Genomic DNA, 17,252 nt, shown 5'->3' with positions numbered 1-17,252 from the left:
AAATTAAATCTTTAATTATGTAATCCCTGGCTACTATTAGGGAGCTATATCAGTATACTGTATGTGTATGTGTAATGTTGATAATGTAATTTGTATGCTATAATACAGCGGAGGGGGAAGAAGCTGCTAGACTGTCCCCACGGCAGCATCACCCGCATGCCATAGCCGGGGGGGAGCAGGAGTCACGAGCAGTTAGAGAGGAGGTTATAAAAGGGGCTGCTGGTGCGGCAGTTGGGGGAGAGCCGGTAGCCTGTTAAAGAATGAGGAGCAGTGATGGAGGACAGGGGGATCTCTCACCAGTAAAGGAGGTGACCCCCGTCGAAACCAGTTCGGTGAAGTGTGGGAAGCGCTGACACCGGGAGCTGCCGCGGTGGTAGACGCGTGGGTGAGGAGAGACTACAGTCCAGGACTGACAGCGCCTTACCTCTCTCTGCCAGCGCTGATTGCATAGGAGGCCAGGAGAGTGATGGTGTGGAGGGCTGGAGCGCCGGTCAGGCAAGTCGATCCTCCAAATTTAGCGGCTGGTAGAAGTAGGGACAGCCTCCCTGAGGAATCGACGGGGCTAGGCTACAGCACAGACCCATAGACCCAAATTCGGTGTGGTATGACTGGGTGAGTGACCATCCCTCCGGAGCAGCCATTCAGCATAGAGTTGGGGGAGTGGCCTAGTCGCAGAGGGAGCGCAGCAGCTGAGAAGTGGGGTTAAGTAAACTCCCACTATGCACTATACAACCCCAGCTGCATGACACTTATCAATGTAGTTACAGGAGTGGGACATATAACCTTAGCTACAGGCATTGCTTATAGCAGAATCAGTTATACAGCTGCTGAATTCAATTATACAGTATTATAAAACGATGCTGATATTTAGTGAATGGATTGAATACATTAATAGTAACTGTTACAGATATGTCCTGCTATAACGTTGCTGCGTACCGCACAGCAAGCGCCATGCAACTCGCGCCAGCTCCTTGCGCTATAACTCCCGTTATAAGATGCGTTGTAAATGTGACGTCACGTTATAATTGTAACATGCATTCTACTTTCTGTCCACCAAATGTCGTTTTTCCTAAACTCTATGGCGAAAGCCTCAAATAGGTGACCTCACCGCTGCCTGGAAAGTTCCCACCATTGAAAGTAATGGAGAGGCTTTGCGATGCGCTGTCTGACCTCAGACGCGAGACAGCCAATCAGGTGAGCGCCACGAAGTAGCACTTCCTGATTGGCTGAAGGGACCTCAGTGACAGGAGTCACGTGGGGTCCCGGCATTCGGAGAAAGGGGTCCCATGTGTCAACATGGGACCCCTTTCAGTCCGCTGGCACGGGTAATTGTGGTTTGTTTTTTTGCCAAGTACGTGGATTATCTCCCGGACCCTGGATCAGGTGAGCCAAATTTTTTTTCACAGGTACCCCGGATCGTCGGAGACGAGACGTGCCGGTCGGCGGGTCAACATAGGTAAGTATGTATGTGTGTCGACATGTGTGAAATAAAGTTTTACTGTCACGGTGTGTGTCTCCTGTTTTTATTTGTATATTTTTTTTCCAGTAGAACTACAGGTACCAGCGGGCCCGTTTTTCTCCCGCATGCTGGTACTTGTGGTTCTCCAAGTACCAGCTTGCGGGGGAGGCTTGCTGGGACTTGTAGTACTACTGGAAAAAACAATATTCTGTCATTTTTCTCAAGGCTATCAGCCTCCCATCCGCAGCCCTTGGATGGGGGGGACAGCCTCGGGCTTCACCCCTGGCCCTTGGGTGGCTGGGGGGGGACCCCTTGATTGAAGGGGTCCCCACTCCCCCAGGGTACCCCGGCCAGGGGTGACTAGTTGGATATTTAATGCCACGGCCGCAGGGCACTGTATAAAAGTGACCCCCGGCTGTGGCATTATCTGTCCAGCTAGTGGAGCCCGATGCTGGTGTAAAAAATACGGGGGACCCCTACTCTTTTTGTCCCCCGTATTTTTTGCACCAGCACCAGGCGCAGAGCCCGGTGCTGGTTTTAAAAATACGGGGGATCCCCTGTCCGTTTTCCCCCCGGATTTTTAGAACCAGGACCGGCTCGAAGAGCCCGAGGCTGGTTATGCTTTGGAGGGGGGACCCCACACCATTTTTTTTTTCAATAAAAAATGACATTAAATAAATTCACACAAAAAAATAAATTCTAGTCTCAACAGGATTCGAACACGGGATGCACGCATTGCAAGCAGACACTGTAACCATTATGCCACTGCTGACGACGATATGAGCTGGCTCTCCAGGTAAAAATATGATGTGTTCTACTCTTAGTGAACGCGCGGCACCGTGCTTAACATGGAGCATTCGCCACCTAGCGGTGAAAATGTGTATTACATGGCATGGGACACAACGCACGCCATAACGTTATTACAACTCGCGATTCAGGACCCTAAATAGCGCGCTATGAGCAACGGTGTATGAGGATACATCTGTATATAGCATATTACCCGAGATACCATACAAGGGACTGCTGAAGCCTTTGCTATACGTGACATACTGGACAATTGTAAGACATATTAAAGGTTACAGCTTCCCATATAGATACTACTGCATATGTTATTTATATCATCTGTTGGAGGCTGCTTAGTACAGAAGAGGACATCTGCTGCAGTCACCAGTCCGTGAGAAACAATTTGGTTACTAGTTAGACAGAAGACTTTGTTACATATAAAATCTTCCCTTTGGACAGCTAGAAAGGAAACATACTGTAAATAGCAGTCGCAGTCTAGCAGACACTGAATTCTATATAGCTGCAAGTCATCATTTATTGGATTGAAAATGCTACAACAGTAAACAGAGGCTCGTATTATCCTTTCTGTACCAGGGAGAACTTCAAAGGGGTGTGGTTCGTTTTATCGACAGTATCTAGGTCGACAATTTTTAGGTCGACCACTATAGGTCGACAGTCACTAGGTCGACATGGATGGAAGGTCGACAGGGTTTCTAGGTCGACATGTGCTAGGTCGACAGGTCTAAAGGTCGACATGAGGATTTTTTTTTTTTTGTCGTTTTCTTCGTAAAGTGACCGGGATCCCAAATTAGTGCACCGCGTCCCCTCGCATGGATCGCTTTGCTCGCCATGCTTCGGGCATGGTGCCTTCGCTCCGCTACCGCTTCGCTCGGCACACTTTACCGTTCCAATCGTAGTCCACGTGGATCGTTAAGTATGAACCCCCCCCCCCAAAAAAAATGTGAAAAACTCATGTCGACCTTTAGACCTGTCGACCTAGCACATGTCGACCTAGAAACCCTGTCGACCTTCCATCCATGTCGACCTAGTGACTGTCGACCTATAGTGGTCGACCTAAACATTGTCGACCTAGACACTGTCGATCTTCAGACCGGATCCCCTTCAAAGACAGTGCCGGAAATTATTAAGGGGAAGTATCTATAGCCTATTCAGTCCACAGTTAGAGCAACAGACGGGAATATCGGCCCATAGACCCCATTAATATTCAGTAGAGACTACCTGATTTGCTATTTATAGCAGGATTGCAACATTGTAATGAAAAGATATCCTTCCAGATACTACTATAACTCTAACTCAGGAACCCCAGGGCCCCAACGAGTGCACTATAAGGACAAGGATACCCGGGTTATTTGTTGCCTAAGAGAAGGCGGAGAGTTTTTTTTTTGTGTTGCATGAATTTATAATTGTATAGGCACACTAAGGCAAATAGTTTAGAAAGGTAAAAATGAGTATATTAAGAAATATATTTACATAATCATATATGGCTATGTAATGTTATTAAATATTTAGTACTGTGACATTAAAACAACTATACTTACCATTCTTCCTGGTGTTGCTGGAAGTCGTACGGAGAGAGCTGGAAAAGAGGACAGGTATATTAAAGTCAAAGGGAAGTTGTATTCACATGCACATGAATGTATATTGAAGAATCACCTTATTAGGGGATAAGGCTTACCCTAGCAAGCCCCAACCAAAATAATCTCATAGCTTGGGTGGAGGCACATTTAGGGTAATCAATCAATAGATTAGTGTGAAAAAAGGGTTACAATTATGTTGAATAAACAGCTCCATAATGCTGCCACTAGGACCTCATTATTCCAACTTACATATTTCAGACACCAAAGTATGGAATTGTATTACGTAATGACCAACTAAACGTGGACCTTGTCAGAGCCATAAGATCTCTGCCAAAGGTGAAGTGGTTCTAACTGGTTCATCGAAAATTCTCTGGAAAGTAGTAATGAACTCTGGATACAAAGCCATCAATGTATCAAATCTCTCCTAAAGAGGTGACTGCCATTCTAAGGCAGACCCAGGCTATTCTGGTACTAACAGTCATAAAATTACAGAGCAATAGCTCAAAATGGCTTTCACACTGGTTAAGAAAAACCTCAATAGAGCTTAGGATTCCCATCAAACTTATTGCGAGTAACTGTATAACCAGCCATTTCATCGGCAGCATGGATGGTGTAATGTTTAGCAATACACCTCACAGTGTTGAGTTCATGGATTCAATTCCCAGAATGGCCCTAACTGTGTTGGAATATGTATATTCTCCCTATGCTAGCGTGGGTTTCCTCAAGGTACTATAGTTTCCTCTCACAATCCAAAAATATACTAGTAGATTAATTGGCTTCCACCAAAAATTAATCCTAGGGTGTGTGTGTGTGTGTGTGTGTGTGTGTGTGTGTGTGTGTGTGTGTGTGTGTGTGTGTGTGTGTGTGTACATGTTGTAGGGAATATATACTGCAAGCTCCACTGGGGGAGGGACTGATGTGAAAGGGCAAACATTGGGGAAACTTCTCCACTGGCTCACTTCTCCACACTTTTCATTGCTTCATGAATAGACCCCATTGTCTGTAAAGTGCTGCGGAATCTGTGTGTGCTTTTTAAATAACTGGTAATAATAATAGCTTTCTGACTTTCTAGCTGACTCACAAGGCTTTGTCTAGTGCCTGCTCCAGATGCCTAACCTCCTTCCAGGTCCATATGGCCAGTGCCAACTGATCCCCTGGTCACCTATATGGATATCTCCATGTGGAATGACACTGTGAGATGCTGTACCCTACCCTCCTCCCTGCCATGTCTTTGCAGTGGTGATTGCCCGGGTCTCCTCCTAAGAGGATTGGAACTGTAAATTCAGACTGCCAGGTAGACAGCTGAAGAAAACAGCCTAAGACAGCCTGTGGGGAGCCTGGACAGCGGCTGCTGTGTTCTCCAGAAGTTTGGGTACATGGGTGTCAGTACATTTCTAGTTTGTGACAAATCAGAGAAATGTCTGGTGCAGCACAGTGCAAGACTGGCTGTAGGTCAGGTGATATGGAGGGAATTATAGCACTGGGAAATAAAAGCCAGCCAGATTCTGGGAGGTTGATTTTGGATTGGACATACTATATATTGGAATTCAAAAAATAAGTGCAAATCCATAAAAATATGTGCATATGGCTGACAAATGCAGATATTCTTACAGATTTGCACTTGTTTTTTTGAATATACAGTAGCACATTTAGCTATACTGGTTTTGTTATTAGCATTATATATTTTTTTCTTTATTGCACTGAACTGTATCATCTGTTTTGTGTTAACTCAGATATGACACTTTGTATCTTTTAAAGTACAGGTATATCAATAAAATAAAATGTAATTCATTTTTAAGTAAAGAGCAAAAAAAGTCTTCTTCCCTGTACCTTATAATTAATACAATAATTTGATGCTGGGGAGCGGAGCACCACCAACTGAGTTACTAATCCACAAGATTTAACACGAGATTGTATATTATGTTGGTAACATATATCACACAACTCATTGTTTAAAACATCTTGAGAACATATCTGTGCAGAATCAACACCATTTTCTATGCTTATTTCCAGGTTGGGACCAGCTATGACAGATACCATCTAAAACTGATTAAGCAGTGGTAAATCAAGCAGGTGCTGAAATAACTGTACACTGGCTGGGACCAGACTAGTACTGAGCGCACTATGACAGACTGAAACCAGAAGTCCTTCTGCAGGATAATACAAAGACCCTAAGATCTGGAGCCTAGGAACATAGCTGATGAGCAATGCTATCTGTCAGCACTTCAGGAAACACTTTTTTAGGGACTGATGGGATCTGATTGGTGGGTGGAGACATGTGTCCCGGGGTTACCTGCAATTAGATGACCCATTCCAAGATGGCGGTGCCCAGGAGACAGAGACAGTGGGAGAAGACCAGAAGAAGATGCCAGGCCACGTGTGGCAACACTGAAGCAGGGACAGTGCGGACAAGCAGGAGGACAATGGACACCCTTGGAACCCAGCAGAAGACCTGCTGACCAGCAGAGAGGCAAGTGCTGGGTGGCGAGAGCCCGACCCCTGACATCTAAGAGCCAACCCTTGTATTAACTGACTAGCAATTGTCTGCTCATTCCTGATTCCTTATCTGCTTTAATGCTGCAGACACATACCTGTAGGTTTTCTTGTAGACTTCTCACTTCCTCTGATGCAGTAATGGCCCAGCCTGTAACTGTAATCCCCATTGCTGGAATCTTCTGGGTACATTAGGGGGAGATATCTAATAGATGATGCAGATTGAATCTTATCACTATGGCTGGGTGTGGATCTAGAGACTGTTTGCTCTTACTATGGACTCCCCACTGGAGTGGGCTTTGCTAAGATTGTACTGTAAATAATGGCTTTACATGATGAGAAAGTACATCTAGAGAATAAAGGCTCTTGATTCATTTGTGATAAGGATAACTAAAGGGGGTACACACGGAGAGATCCGTTCTTAAAATCTAAGCAATCTGCCCCATCCCCCCATCGTTCAGCTGAGCGGGGGGACAGGTAAACACATTAGTGTGTTTTTGCCTAGGAATTACAGTTAGCTTGCCAGTGGTTTTTAGGGAATTCAATACAACTAAGCTGTATTGTCATCTCTACTGAAAATACTATGGTCTCGAGTTATCAATCAGAATGATAAATGTCCCAGAGGGACGCAAGGATCAAAGTTTATTCCATCAGGAATTTACTGTAAGTGCTGTGGGGATAAAGCACTTTTAATGATTCCTGAACCATATTGCAATACTAAATATAATATAACAATATTCCACATGAATCACATAAATATTCAACAATATCCCACATGAAGCTGTGGTCAGCTTTTCGATGAGCATAGGTCACAGGATGGTGTATCCTTTATTGATGATGCCCTATAAAAACTCTTGTCACAATAATCTTAGCTATTGCTAGAGTCATCACAGACATCTCCAAAACAACATTTACAAATCACTTTCTTCAACAATAATACAGGGAGTTTCAGAAAGGCTTCTTTTACAAGACTATAAACATGTGACACTTTGTCGATGCTTCTAGATTTTCTACTTTATGTCCCATGCTCTGTAATTGGCATGATTCTCCAATGTGCATTATTTGCTTGGCAAATTCTTGGAAAACAGGGACTGGTTAACAAATTAATTTGTCAATAGAGAGCCTCTGATATATGAAAAGATTGGAATAAATTCTCCCATTTATAGACTCACTACGTCAATCCACAATAAGAAACTCTACTGTACATATCTCACTATCCTGATGACTAAGTCAGCAGTGAGATCAGTTAATGAAAAAAATAAATCTACACAATACTTCAACCCCAATTTTGCATATGCCATACTATAATAGTGGCTCAGACCCATATAGAGGTAATATAACATCCAAGATCAAACTATTCAATGCTCAGGTGCTGTCATGACACTTGAAAAACATATACATACATCCAAAATATTTTTTTTATCTGTATTGAAAATGAAAAGGAATATAAATAATTGTCAGATCAATTTCTCACACATAATTAGGCTAAGAAAGAATTTCATTTCAGAGCAAACAGTAAATGGGAACAAAAAGAAACAATGCAGTGAATATGGATTAAAAAGAACCAGTGCCAGCTGCCTATGTCATTATGCAATTTGAGTACTTTAGATGTACTGTAATTGCAGCCATCAATTCAAGCGTTAGAACAATAATAAAATCATTCAGCACTATCCACATGTAAAAACAGTCCATTTCAAATGCAGTGAATATTATAAGTTGATGATAAATATGAGCCTTGTATTTTATATATATATATATATATATCCAGAGAAAGTACAGGCACTCACCACTTCCTTAATGATGAAGAGATTTATTGCAACTCACAGGTGTATCTCACATAGAGACGATCAACAGCATGTCAGCAAAAAATGTCGACTTTTCGGCTCCATCTGGGCTGCTGGGTGTGAACCTGTTGTGATCTTACCCGTCTTGAAAAAGGCTCAGATGGAGCCGAAATGTCGACATTTTTTGCTGACATGCTGTTGATCGTCTCTATGTGAGATACGTCTGTGAGTTGCAATAAATCTCTTCATCATTAAGGAAGTGGTGAGTGCCTGCACTTTCTCTGGATATATTTTGGACTTCTTGAGAGCCCTTTATGGAGCACCGCCCATGTTGTGGATTGCAGCAGTGAGTGTGGACCTAATGGATATATATATATATATATATATACAGATGGTTGTACGGAGAGCGCTCTAATGTGTATAAATGTCTCTTTGTAGTTCCTTCTAGGATAATCCTATGGATTTGACCACGGAGAGATGATTCTGAAAAAGACCCTCTCACCAGATTCACCCAGACAGCAATATCACTCGTTAATCCATAGCTTCCAATAAAATTTATTAAAATCTTTTTCTGAAATAGATAAACTCTTACATTGATCTTAACAATCGTGGGACAAGATCTTAAATGGACTTGCTGTCCACCCCAGCCAGGGAGGAGCTCAAATGGCAGCCTGTCCGCCCACAATATTTATCAACCAACGCGTTTCGTCTAACCAGACTTCCTCAGGGGTGTTTTTTTTATATGTAAGAGCGGAACTCTAACTGAGGAGAAGTAAAAGTTGGGATGGAGTCCCTATATAACAATTAAAAATCTTAGTATTTAACTTGATAAAGCAATCAGTGCAAGACAATCAAAATTTCTTATGACCAGCATACAGGACCATTCTGAATCTGATTCAGAGTGAGGACAGCATTGAGGACAGCAGCTATACATTACAGCTACCACTGTATACAAAGAATCAGAACGGTCCTGTATGCTGGTCATATGAAATGAGTTTTCCTATATATACTTGAGTTTTCCTATATATGCTAACCCACATGGGCAGGTCAGCATATATATTATAAAAATGGTACTACATGTAACTGGATACCTAATAGAGAATCTCTTCCCTGTATGGGGGTATCCAAAAGTGCTACCCACTAATAAGGCTCTACAGGTCACACACCCAAAGCATTTATAGCAGCCATTTTTCCTGGTAAGAAAGTATTGGGGATTCTTCTTATCCATGCCCGTGATGTCTAGTTTAACCAGTCACTATGGGTTGAGATAACAAGTGAAGGCACTGAAGCAAAGAAATTAGTCATTGGCACGTGCTATAAGCAACCGGATATTAGCGTAAATGAGGAGGAACAACTCTTACAGCAAATTGAAAAACCAGCAGGAATGAGGGACATCCTAGTGTTAGGAGACTTTAACTATCCTGATATAAATTGGAGTAACGATTCATGTGTAAAAACTAGGAGCAGCAGTTTTTTTTTTTTTAATTCATTATTTTGCGTGGTTGCACAGAATGGGTAAACAATACATTGACAGGAGGGACAGGCGGTCAAGCTGACCAACGTCCAACAGAAACCACAATTTTAGAAGAAACAACGAGAGTAATCAGAAGTAAAACATTAGTAATCAAGTATCAAATTTGGGGGGGGGGGGGGGGAAGAGGGGGATATGGGGAGGGGAAACCACGATATAGTCCAATCAGAGTACATATCCTGGAAATATTGAAATCAGAAAAAAGAAAGAGTGGGAGGGTAAGAGCGAGACGACAGAAGATAAGGAGAAAAAGAAAAGGAGAGAAGAGAAAAGAGAAGAAAAGGAGCAATGCGATGGGGGCGGAGTGGTAACCAATGCCCATGGGTCCGCGGAAGGAGTCATGAGCAAGAGGGGGGAGACGGCGATCTACGTTCTGCAGCTAGCCAGGGGGCCCAAACCTGCTCAAAAACGTGACCCCGGTCATGGAGATAATATGTAATCTTCTCCATAGATGCAATATGCCAAATTTTGGTTTTAAGGGTCGAGAGGGAGGGTGGGGAGGGGTTCTTCCAATTAAGAGCTATCAGTGATTTTGCCACTGTTAGAATATGAGCAGTCAGTTTTTGGGAGAATTTATTAAGCATCGAAGGAGGGTAGCACAGCAAAAAGATCCAGGGATCTTTCAGCATGGGTGAGTCCAGGAGGGAGTTAAGGAGGTAGTGGACTAGATTCCAAAAGGGGACTATGGACGGGCAGGCCCACCATATGTGTAACATAGTGCCTCTAGATCCGCAGTTCCTCCAGCAATTAGGGAAGGAAGACGGAAAGAGTTTGTTCAGTTTATCAGGGGTGTAGTACCAACGGTAGTAAATTTTGTAGGCAGTCTCCTTAAAAGCAGTAGCAATAGAGCATTTAGCAATCCCCAGTCTCATGTCCTCCCAGTCTTCGCTCTCCGGAGGGGGCCCAAGGTCACGCTCCCATGCGAGTTCGTGGGGCCAGGAGGAGGGAAGGGAAGAATCTAGTAAAAGGGAGTAAAGTTGGGAGATTAAGCCTTTGGAGAGGTGAGAGTTAGTGCATAAAGTTTCAAAGGGAGTGAGGCCTCGAAGCAGAGCGGAGGAGGGCAGAGAACCTAAAAAGTGTCGGATTTGTAGGAATTGAAAGGGATTAAGTGAGAACGAGGGAGTCTTCTGTTGGAGGTCCGGTAGGGACAGCCATTGGCCCAGATCGGCAAAATTAGTCGGGAATTTGAAGCCTAGCGTTATCCATGTACGGAATCTCATAAGCGAGAGTCCAGGAGGGAACATAGGGTTCTGCCAGATGGGGGTCAAGGGCGAGGGGGTAGTGGTGAGACCCATCTTCAGAGTGTGGGAATCCCAAATTTTAAGGTTAAATTTAATAGTGGGGAGGAGTTTGGAGGTTGGGGGTCGGGAGGTAGAGGGCAGACCCCATAAGGGGGTCAGGTCTGAGAGGTTAACGAGGGCTGCCTCAATATCTAACCAGGATACAGATCCCGGAGGAGCATAAGAGGTGACAATATGAGATAGGTGGGAGGCTAGGTAGTAGAGTTTGATATCAGGGAGACCTCGACCGCCAGCGGAGGTTGGCCATTTCAGGGTATTGGCGGCAATGCGGGGGGGTCTGTGGTTCCAGATAAAACGCATGAGGGCTCGTTGGGTAGTGCGAAGAAAGGAAGCCGGAACTGCCGTCTATATTCGGATGGGCTCTAATTTGCGAAGCGAGGGGCTCAATAATGAGGGCAAATATTAGCGGCGAAATTGGGCATCCCTGATGTGTACCATTCGAAATGCTGACCGGAGCAGACGGGACGCCATTGATTAAGACTGTGGCAGAGGGGGCGGAGTATAGTGTCAGGACACCAGTGAGAAAGCTACCAGACAAGCCATAGGCCTCCAGGGCGGCTCTCAGAAAACTCCAGGAGATCGGGTCAAATGCCTTTTCAGCATCTAAGGAAAGTATGATAGTGGGGGATCTCCTGGAGTTCGAGATATGTATAAGATCAATAGCACGTCTGGTGTTATCTCTCGCTTGACGGCCCGGGATAAACCCCACCTGGTCGTAGTGGACAAGGGAAGGGAGGTACGGGTTAAGGCGGTTGGCTAGGATCTTAGCGAAGATTTTCAAGTCCAAGTTCAAGAGAGATATAGGGCGGTAGCTAGCGCAGTTAAGGGTATCCTTGCCTTCTTTAGGGATCACCACAATTCTAGCCTCCAACATCTCAGGGGAAAAGGGGTCGCCATGGACAATCCTATTAAACAGGGACTGAAGGTGGGGGGGGAGAAAAGATCGGAAACATTTTTGTAGTAAAGAGCTTTGAACCCATCCGGGCCCGGGGATTTACCAATTTTTTGCATGAGTATAGTCTGAGCAATTTCCTCCACTGAGATCTCACTGTTAAGATGGTCCATGGCGTCCTGAGGCAATCTAGGCAAGTTAGAAGCCGAAAGAAAATGAGAGACTAGGTCAGGGTGGGACAGAGAGGGAGAACCAGGTGAGGGGGTGGAAGTCAGTGTAGTAGGATTGAAAGGCGGCCCTAATGGCAGTGGGGTCATGAACTAGCTGGTTGAGGGAATTTCTGATAGAGATAATATTAGTTTTGGCTCTTGTAGAACGGAGTCGTGCCGCTAGGATCTTGTCTGCTTTGTCTCCCTTCTTGTAAAAAGACTGGCGAAGCCATTTAAGATGTTTGGCCACCCGTCTGGAGAGAAGGAGATCAAGTTCTGCTTTGACAGTACGAAGTTCAGACAAGATAGCCTGGTCGGAGGACGCATTGTGCTGGGCCTCGAGTGTGTGTAGTTTAATAGAGAGTTTGTTGAACCGAGTGAGGGACTGTTTCTTGGTTTTTGAGGCCAAGCTGATAATGTGCCCACGAAGAACCGCCTTGTGAGCCAGCCAGAGAGTGCACCTAGAAATGTCAGGGGAATCGTTCAGGGTAAAATAGTCTGAAATCTTGTCCCGAAGATGGGAACGTATCTCTGGGTTGTGAAGGAGGGAGTCGTTAAGACGCCATGTCATGGGGGCGGGGGCGTGAGAGCAGACCTGAGAGGTCGCAAGAGATAGGGGCATGATCAGACCAGATCAGTGGGTGTATATGGGCAGCGTGGATATTAAAGGCAAGATCATGGCTGAGCAGGATCATATCAATGCGGGATTAGGAATTATGAGGAGCAGAATAAAAGGTATAGTCACGTGCAGAGGGGTCTTTTATCCTCCAGGAGTCGTAGAGAAGCTGGGATCGCATAAGACAGAGGAGGGATCTAGAGCGGAGGGAGTCCGATGAAGAAGTAGTGGGGAGAGAGGGAGAGCGGTCTATCTTTGGATTTAAAACAGAGTTAAAGTCCCCAGCAAGAATGAGGTCGCCTTGCCGGACTCGAGTAAGGAGAGCATCTAGCTTCGCAAAGAATGGTTCCTGTCGTTGGTTAGGGGCATAGACGTTAGCTAGGGTGCATAGTTTGTTGTTAAGTTTCCCTATTAAAACAAGAAATCGGCCATCCTTGTCGGCATGGGAATCTAGGAGCTCAAAGGTGAGGTGACGGGCGAATAAAATCGCGACCCCCCGTTTCTTGGCTGAATGATCACAGGCATGGAAAGAATCGGGGTATGGTTTACATTGCAGCGTAGGGTGGGAGTTATGTAGGAAGTGGGTCTCCTGGAGAAATACCAGGTCGCCTTTATGGAGTTTAAGGGAGACAAAGAGCTTACCTCTCTTTTGAGGGCTATTCAGGCCCTTCACATTAAGAGAGAGTACCCGGAGACCCATGGGCAAGCAACAGAGAGGTAGGCAGAATAGAAGGAGTGTAGAACACTGAAAGTAGGGGAGGGAAGTAGAGAAATAGAGAAGGAGGAAATAAAGCGAGTGACAACGTGGTCAAAAAGGAGGAAGGAAGGAAAGGAGACCGGGAGGGGTGGGAGGGTGGTTGGTCGTCCGGCAATAGGGGCCAGGACGGGTAGTGCTGACAGGGGGAAGGGATACTAGGTGTCGGGAGGGCACCTAGGTCAGCAAGGGGGCTCAAAGCCCTAAGGGGGCGTGGCATGGGGTACGGATGTTGGATCACAAACCACATAGCAATAAGTAGGAGGCAAACCTCCCCTGGGGATACCTGAGGGAAAAAGCTGGAGAGAAAGCGGAGACAAAAAACAGATGGAGCGCCAGGTCCAGAAAGAAAGGGAAGAGTAGGGGATTAAAAAAAAAAAAAAACCACATAAAAAAAAAAATATTAGCACTTTTTAGTATATTAACATGTTAAGATTCTAACATTTTAACAAGGGGTAACAACAGAGCAATCAAGAATCAACTAAGGGGTCAGGAAATCAGAATGCGGGAGATCTAGAATGCAACGGCTCCCCGGCTAGGGGAGTACGACCAGGAAAGGTCGACACAACTGTAAAAAGAAGGCTTTAAGTCAGAGAGCTAGAGGTCCATCAGGGAACTGGAGGTGGAGCCTGGGAGGCCGCAGAGGCTGGGACCGTGAACCACTCTGATCGGGGAGGCTGAGATGGGTTCCGCTGTGTCCGCGGTGGCAAGCATTGAGCAGAAATATCCTGCTCAGCGGCGTGGATACCCAGCTTGGAGAGCAGCGTGTGGGCCTCGGGTGGGTTCCTGGCCGTGAGCAGCTTCCCTTGGTGCCAAACCAGAATACGGAAAGGGAAACCCCAGCGGTACTTGACATTATGACGGGAGAGTAGGGAGGTGATGGGTTTAAAGTCCCTACGTTTGGCCAGGGTGAGTGGGGATAAGTCCTGGAAGATCTGTAGGGGGGTGTTCTGGAAAGTCACAGACCCCAGCCATCGGGCTTCTCTCATAATGGCCTCTTTCGCAGTGAAGTAGTGCAGATGGAGGATGACATCCCTGGGCTGGGAGGAGTCTTGGGAGCGGGGTCGGAGGGCTTGATGCGCTCGATCCAGGAGAAGAGGTTCCTCAGGGGTGTAAGGCGATAGGTGGGCGAAGAGGTATTAAGGTAAAAGTTAAGGTGGGCCGCCTCGACCTCCTCAGGAATACCCCGAATCCTCAGGTTATTTCTCCTCGCCCTATTGTCCTGGTCCTCATGCTCCTCCCGCAATTGGGCAACATCTTGGCGGAGTTGATGGAAGTCGGTCTCGACCGTTTGTTGGAACGACACCACCTCTTCCACTCGTCGTTCAAGTTGATCCGTTCTGGAGCCAATGTCAGCAATGTCGGATTTCAGGGAGTGGAGAGCCTGGACAGAGGTTTTAACATCCGCATCTCCTTCAGGAGGGAGAGAAAGTCCCTGCGGGTAAGGGGTGTGAGATCGTCGTCTTTGGTCTCGGAATCGGAGGGGCCCTGGGGGGTCCAGGAGCATCGGGCCTGCTCTTGGCTGGGGTGCTCTTTTTAGTAAGGAACGGTGTGAGGTCAGACCCCTGTGACTTTTTTCCGCCCCTGGGCATTGTGAACCAATGAGGAAAGGAGTGGATAAAAGGGAGGGAAGTAGAGAAAGCGCTCCAGCAGTAAGGCTCAGGACCAGGGGGGGCAGGGCGGGGGCCCTAGAGGAGCATCATGACGTGGCCAGCCGTGCAAGGTGGGTGGGACAGGGCCGGGGAGCCCTGGCAGAGAGGAGGGTCCACATGGTCCTGGAGAGGAGCCAGGCAGTCAGAGATTGCAGAAGGCAGGGCACTCCGGAAATCCACTCCCGTCCAGGAACTGCAGGGTTGATGCCCGGACACGGACCAGCCAGGGACCGGGACAGCACCAGGATACTCCAGCTACCCACCCCCGTCCAGGATCCTTAGGAGGGGATGCCCGGTCACGGAGCAGCCAGCGACCAAGGCAGTACTAGGGTCAGGCGGCAGGAAAGGGGTGTCCTGCCTCAGCAGCAGCCAGGTATCCCACGGGCTCCGAGAGAGCGCTGGTGCCCTCAGTCAGGCTGGAGTAGGGGCTCTGGGGGGTCGCAACAGGGGGGCCTCCAGCGCGGGGTCCCGGGCAACAAGGATGCGACAGGGGGAGCCGAGGGCCCGCAAGAGGAGATAAGCTGAGGGGGCGCAGCCGAAGGCCCCCACCCTCAGTCTCCAGGTAAATTCAGTATAGGAGGGCCGGGGAGACGACCCAGGAGGGAGAGGCCACACAGTGCAGGGCCAGGGGAAAGCAAGAGCCAGCCCCAGGAGAGATCCGCAGAAGGGATGGGGCTGCTCTGCTGTTGGCGGGAGCAGCAGGTTTTTAAATACATTGAAGGATCAATACTTGACTCAATTAGTCGAGGACCCAACTAGAGGTAAAACTATTCTGTTCCTGGTTATTACCAATAATGTGGACAATATATCAAACACTAAAGTTGGGGAGACTTTGGGAAACAGCGATCACTTTATGATCACTTTCGACATCAGTTTCAAGAAACATAGCTATAAGGGAGCAACCAAAACATTAAACTTTAGAAAAGCTAACTTCAATATGCTGAGACAGGCACTAAATGACATTGACTGGGAAGAGTTGTTTCATGGCAAGGACACTTCGGAAATGTGGGATGCTTTAAAAGGGTTGCTTGAAAGCAATATTCACAAATTCGTTACAATGAGTAGTAAACACAGGAGTACTAAACACAAACCAATGTGGCTTAAAAAGGAGGTCAAAGAAGCAATAGCTAATAAGAGGCGTGCTTTTAAAACATTTAAATCTAATGGAGCGGAGGAGTCATTACGGTATTACAAGGAATGCAATAAAAGAAGCAAAAAAGTAATAAGAGCAGCTAAAATTGCAAACGAAAAGCAAATCGCTATAGAGAGTAAAAACAATCCTAAAAAGTTTTATAAATATTTAAACAGTAAAAGGTTGAAGAAGGAGAATGTGGGCCCATTAAAAGATGAATTGGGAGCTTTGACAATCGATGACAAATTAAAAGCGGAAATATTGAACAAATTTTTTTCCTCAGTATTCACCAGGGAGGATGCGCAGGTGACATTAGTGCTTAACGACCGTGAAGGTAATGACTCTTAGCTAGATACTTTAATTAAGTGAGGAAGTAGTCCTGGAGAGACTAAGCAAAATAAAGATTAATAAATTACCAGGCCCAGACGGTTATCATCCAAGGGTTATTATGGAGCTTAGGACACAGCTAGCAAAACCCCTATACTTGATTTTCACTAGTTCAATTAGATCAGGCATGGTACCAAAGGATTGGTGCATAGCTGAGGTAGTGCCTTTATTTAAAAAGGGAACTAAAAATAATCCTGGAAACTATAGACCAGTTAGTTTAACCTCTATAGTGGGTAAAATATTAGAAGGCATTTGAGGGATGACATGGAGGATCATCTACAGGCAACTAAGTTTATTTGCAAAAGTCAGCATGGGTTTGTAAGGAATAGATCATGTCAAACTAACTTAATTAGCTTCTACGAGGAAGTGAGCGAGAATCTTGACCAGGGAAAAGAAGTGGACGTGGTTTACTTAGATTTTGCGAAAGCCTTCGATATAGTGCCTCATAGGAGAAGGAGACTGGTCCACAAATTAAGGGAACTTGACCTAGGAAATACTATTTGTACATGGATAGGTAATTGGCTGGATAACAGGGTACAACGAGTAGTGGTCAATGGGATGTTATCCAGCTGAGCACCAGTAGTCAGTGGAATACCACAAGGGTCCGTTCTTGGCCCACTGCTGTTCACTATATTTATCAATGATCTAGGAATAGGCCTGG

General features: G+C 45.9%; 1 long non-coding RNA gene across 2 annotated transcripts; it reads left to right on the top strand.

Annotated features, from left to right (window-relative positions):
- Positions 1-224: 224 nt before the first annotated feature.
- On the top strand, positions 225-8,686 carry LOC134910266 (uncharacterized). 2 transcript variants are annotated; one of them, XR_010176160.1, is made up of 4 exons: positions 225-612; positions 2,163-2,255; positions 5,854-6,310; positions 8,556-8,686. It is a non-coding gene; the product is annotated as an uncharacterized LOC134910266 (long non-coding RNA). The 2 variants fall into 2 exon arrangements; XR_010176159.1 differs by lacking the exon at positions 2,163-2,255.
- Positions 8,687-17,252: the final 8,566 nt, after the last annotated feature.

The sequence above is a fragment of the Pseudophryne corroboree genome, chromosome 1 (assembly GCF_028390025.1).
Source record: "Pseudophryne corroboree isolate aPseCor3 chromosome 1, aPseCor3.hap2, whole genome shotgun sequence".
Taxonomy (NCBI): Eukaryota; Metazoa; Chordata; class Amphibia; order Anura; family Myobatrachidae; genus Pseudophryne; species Pseudophryne corroboree.
This window is presented reverse-complemented; position numbering and strand designations above follow the sequence as displayed.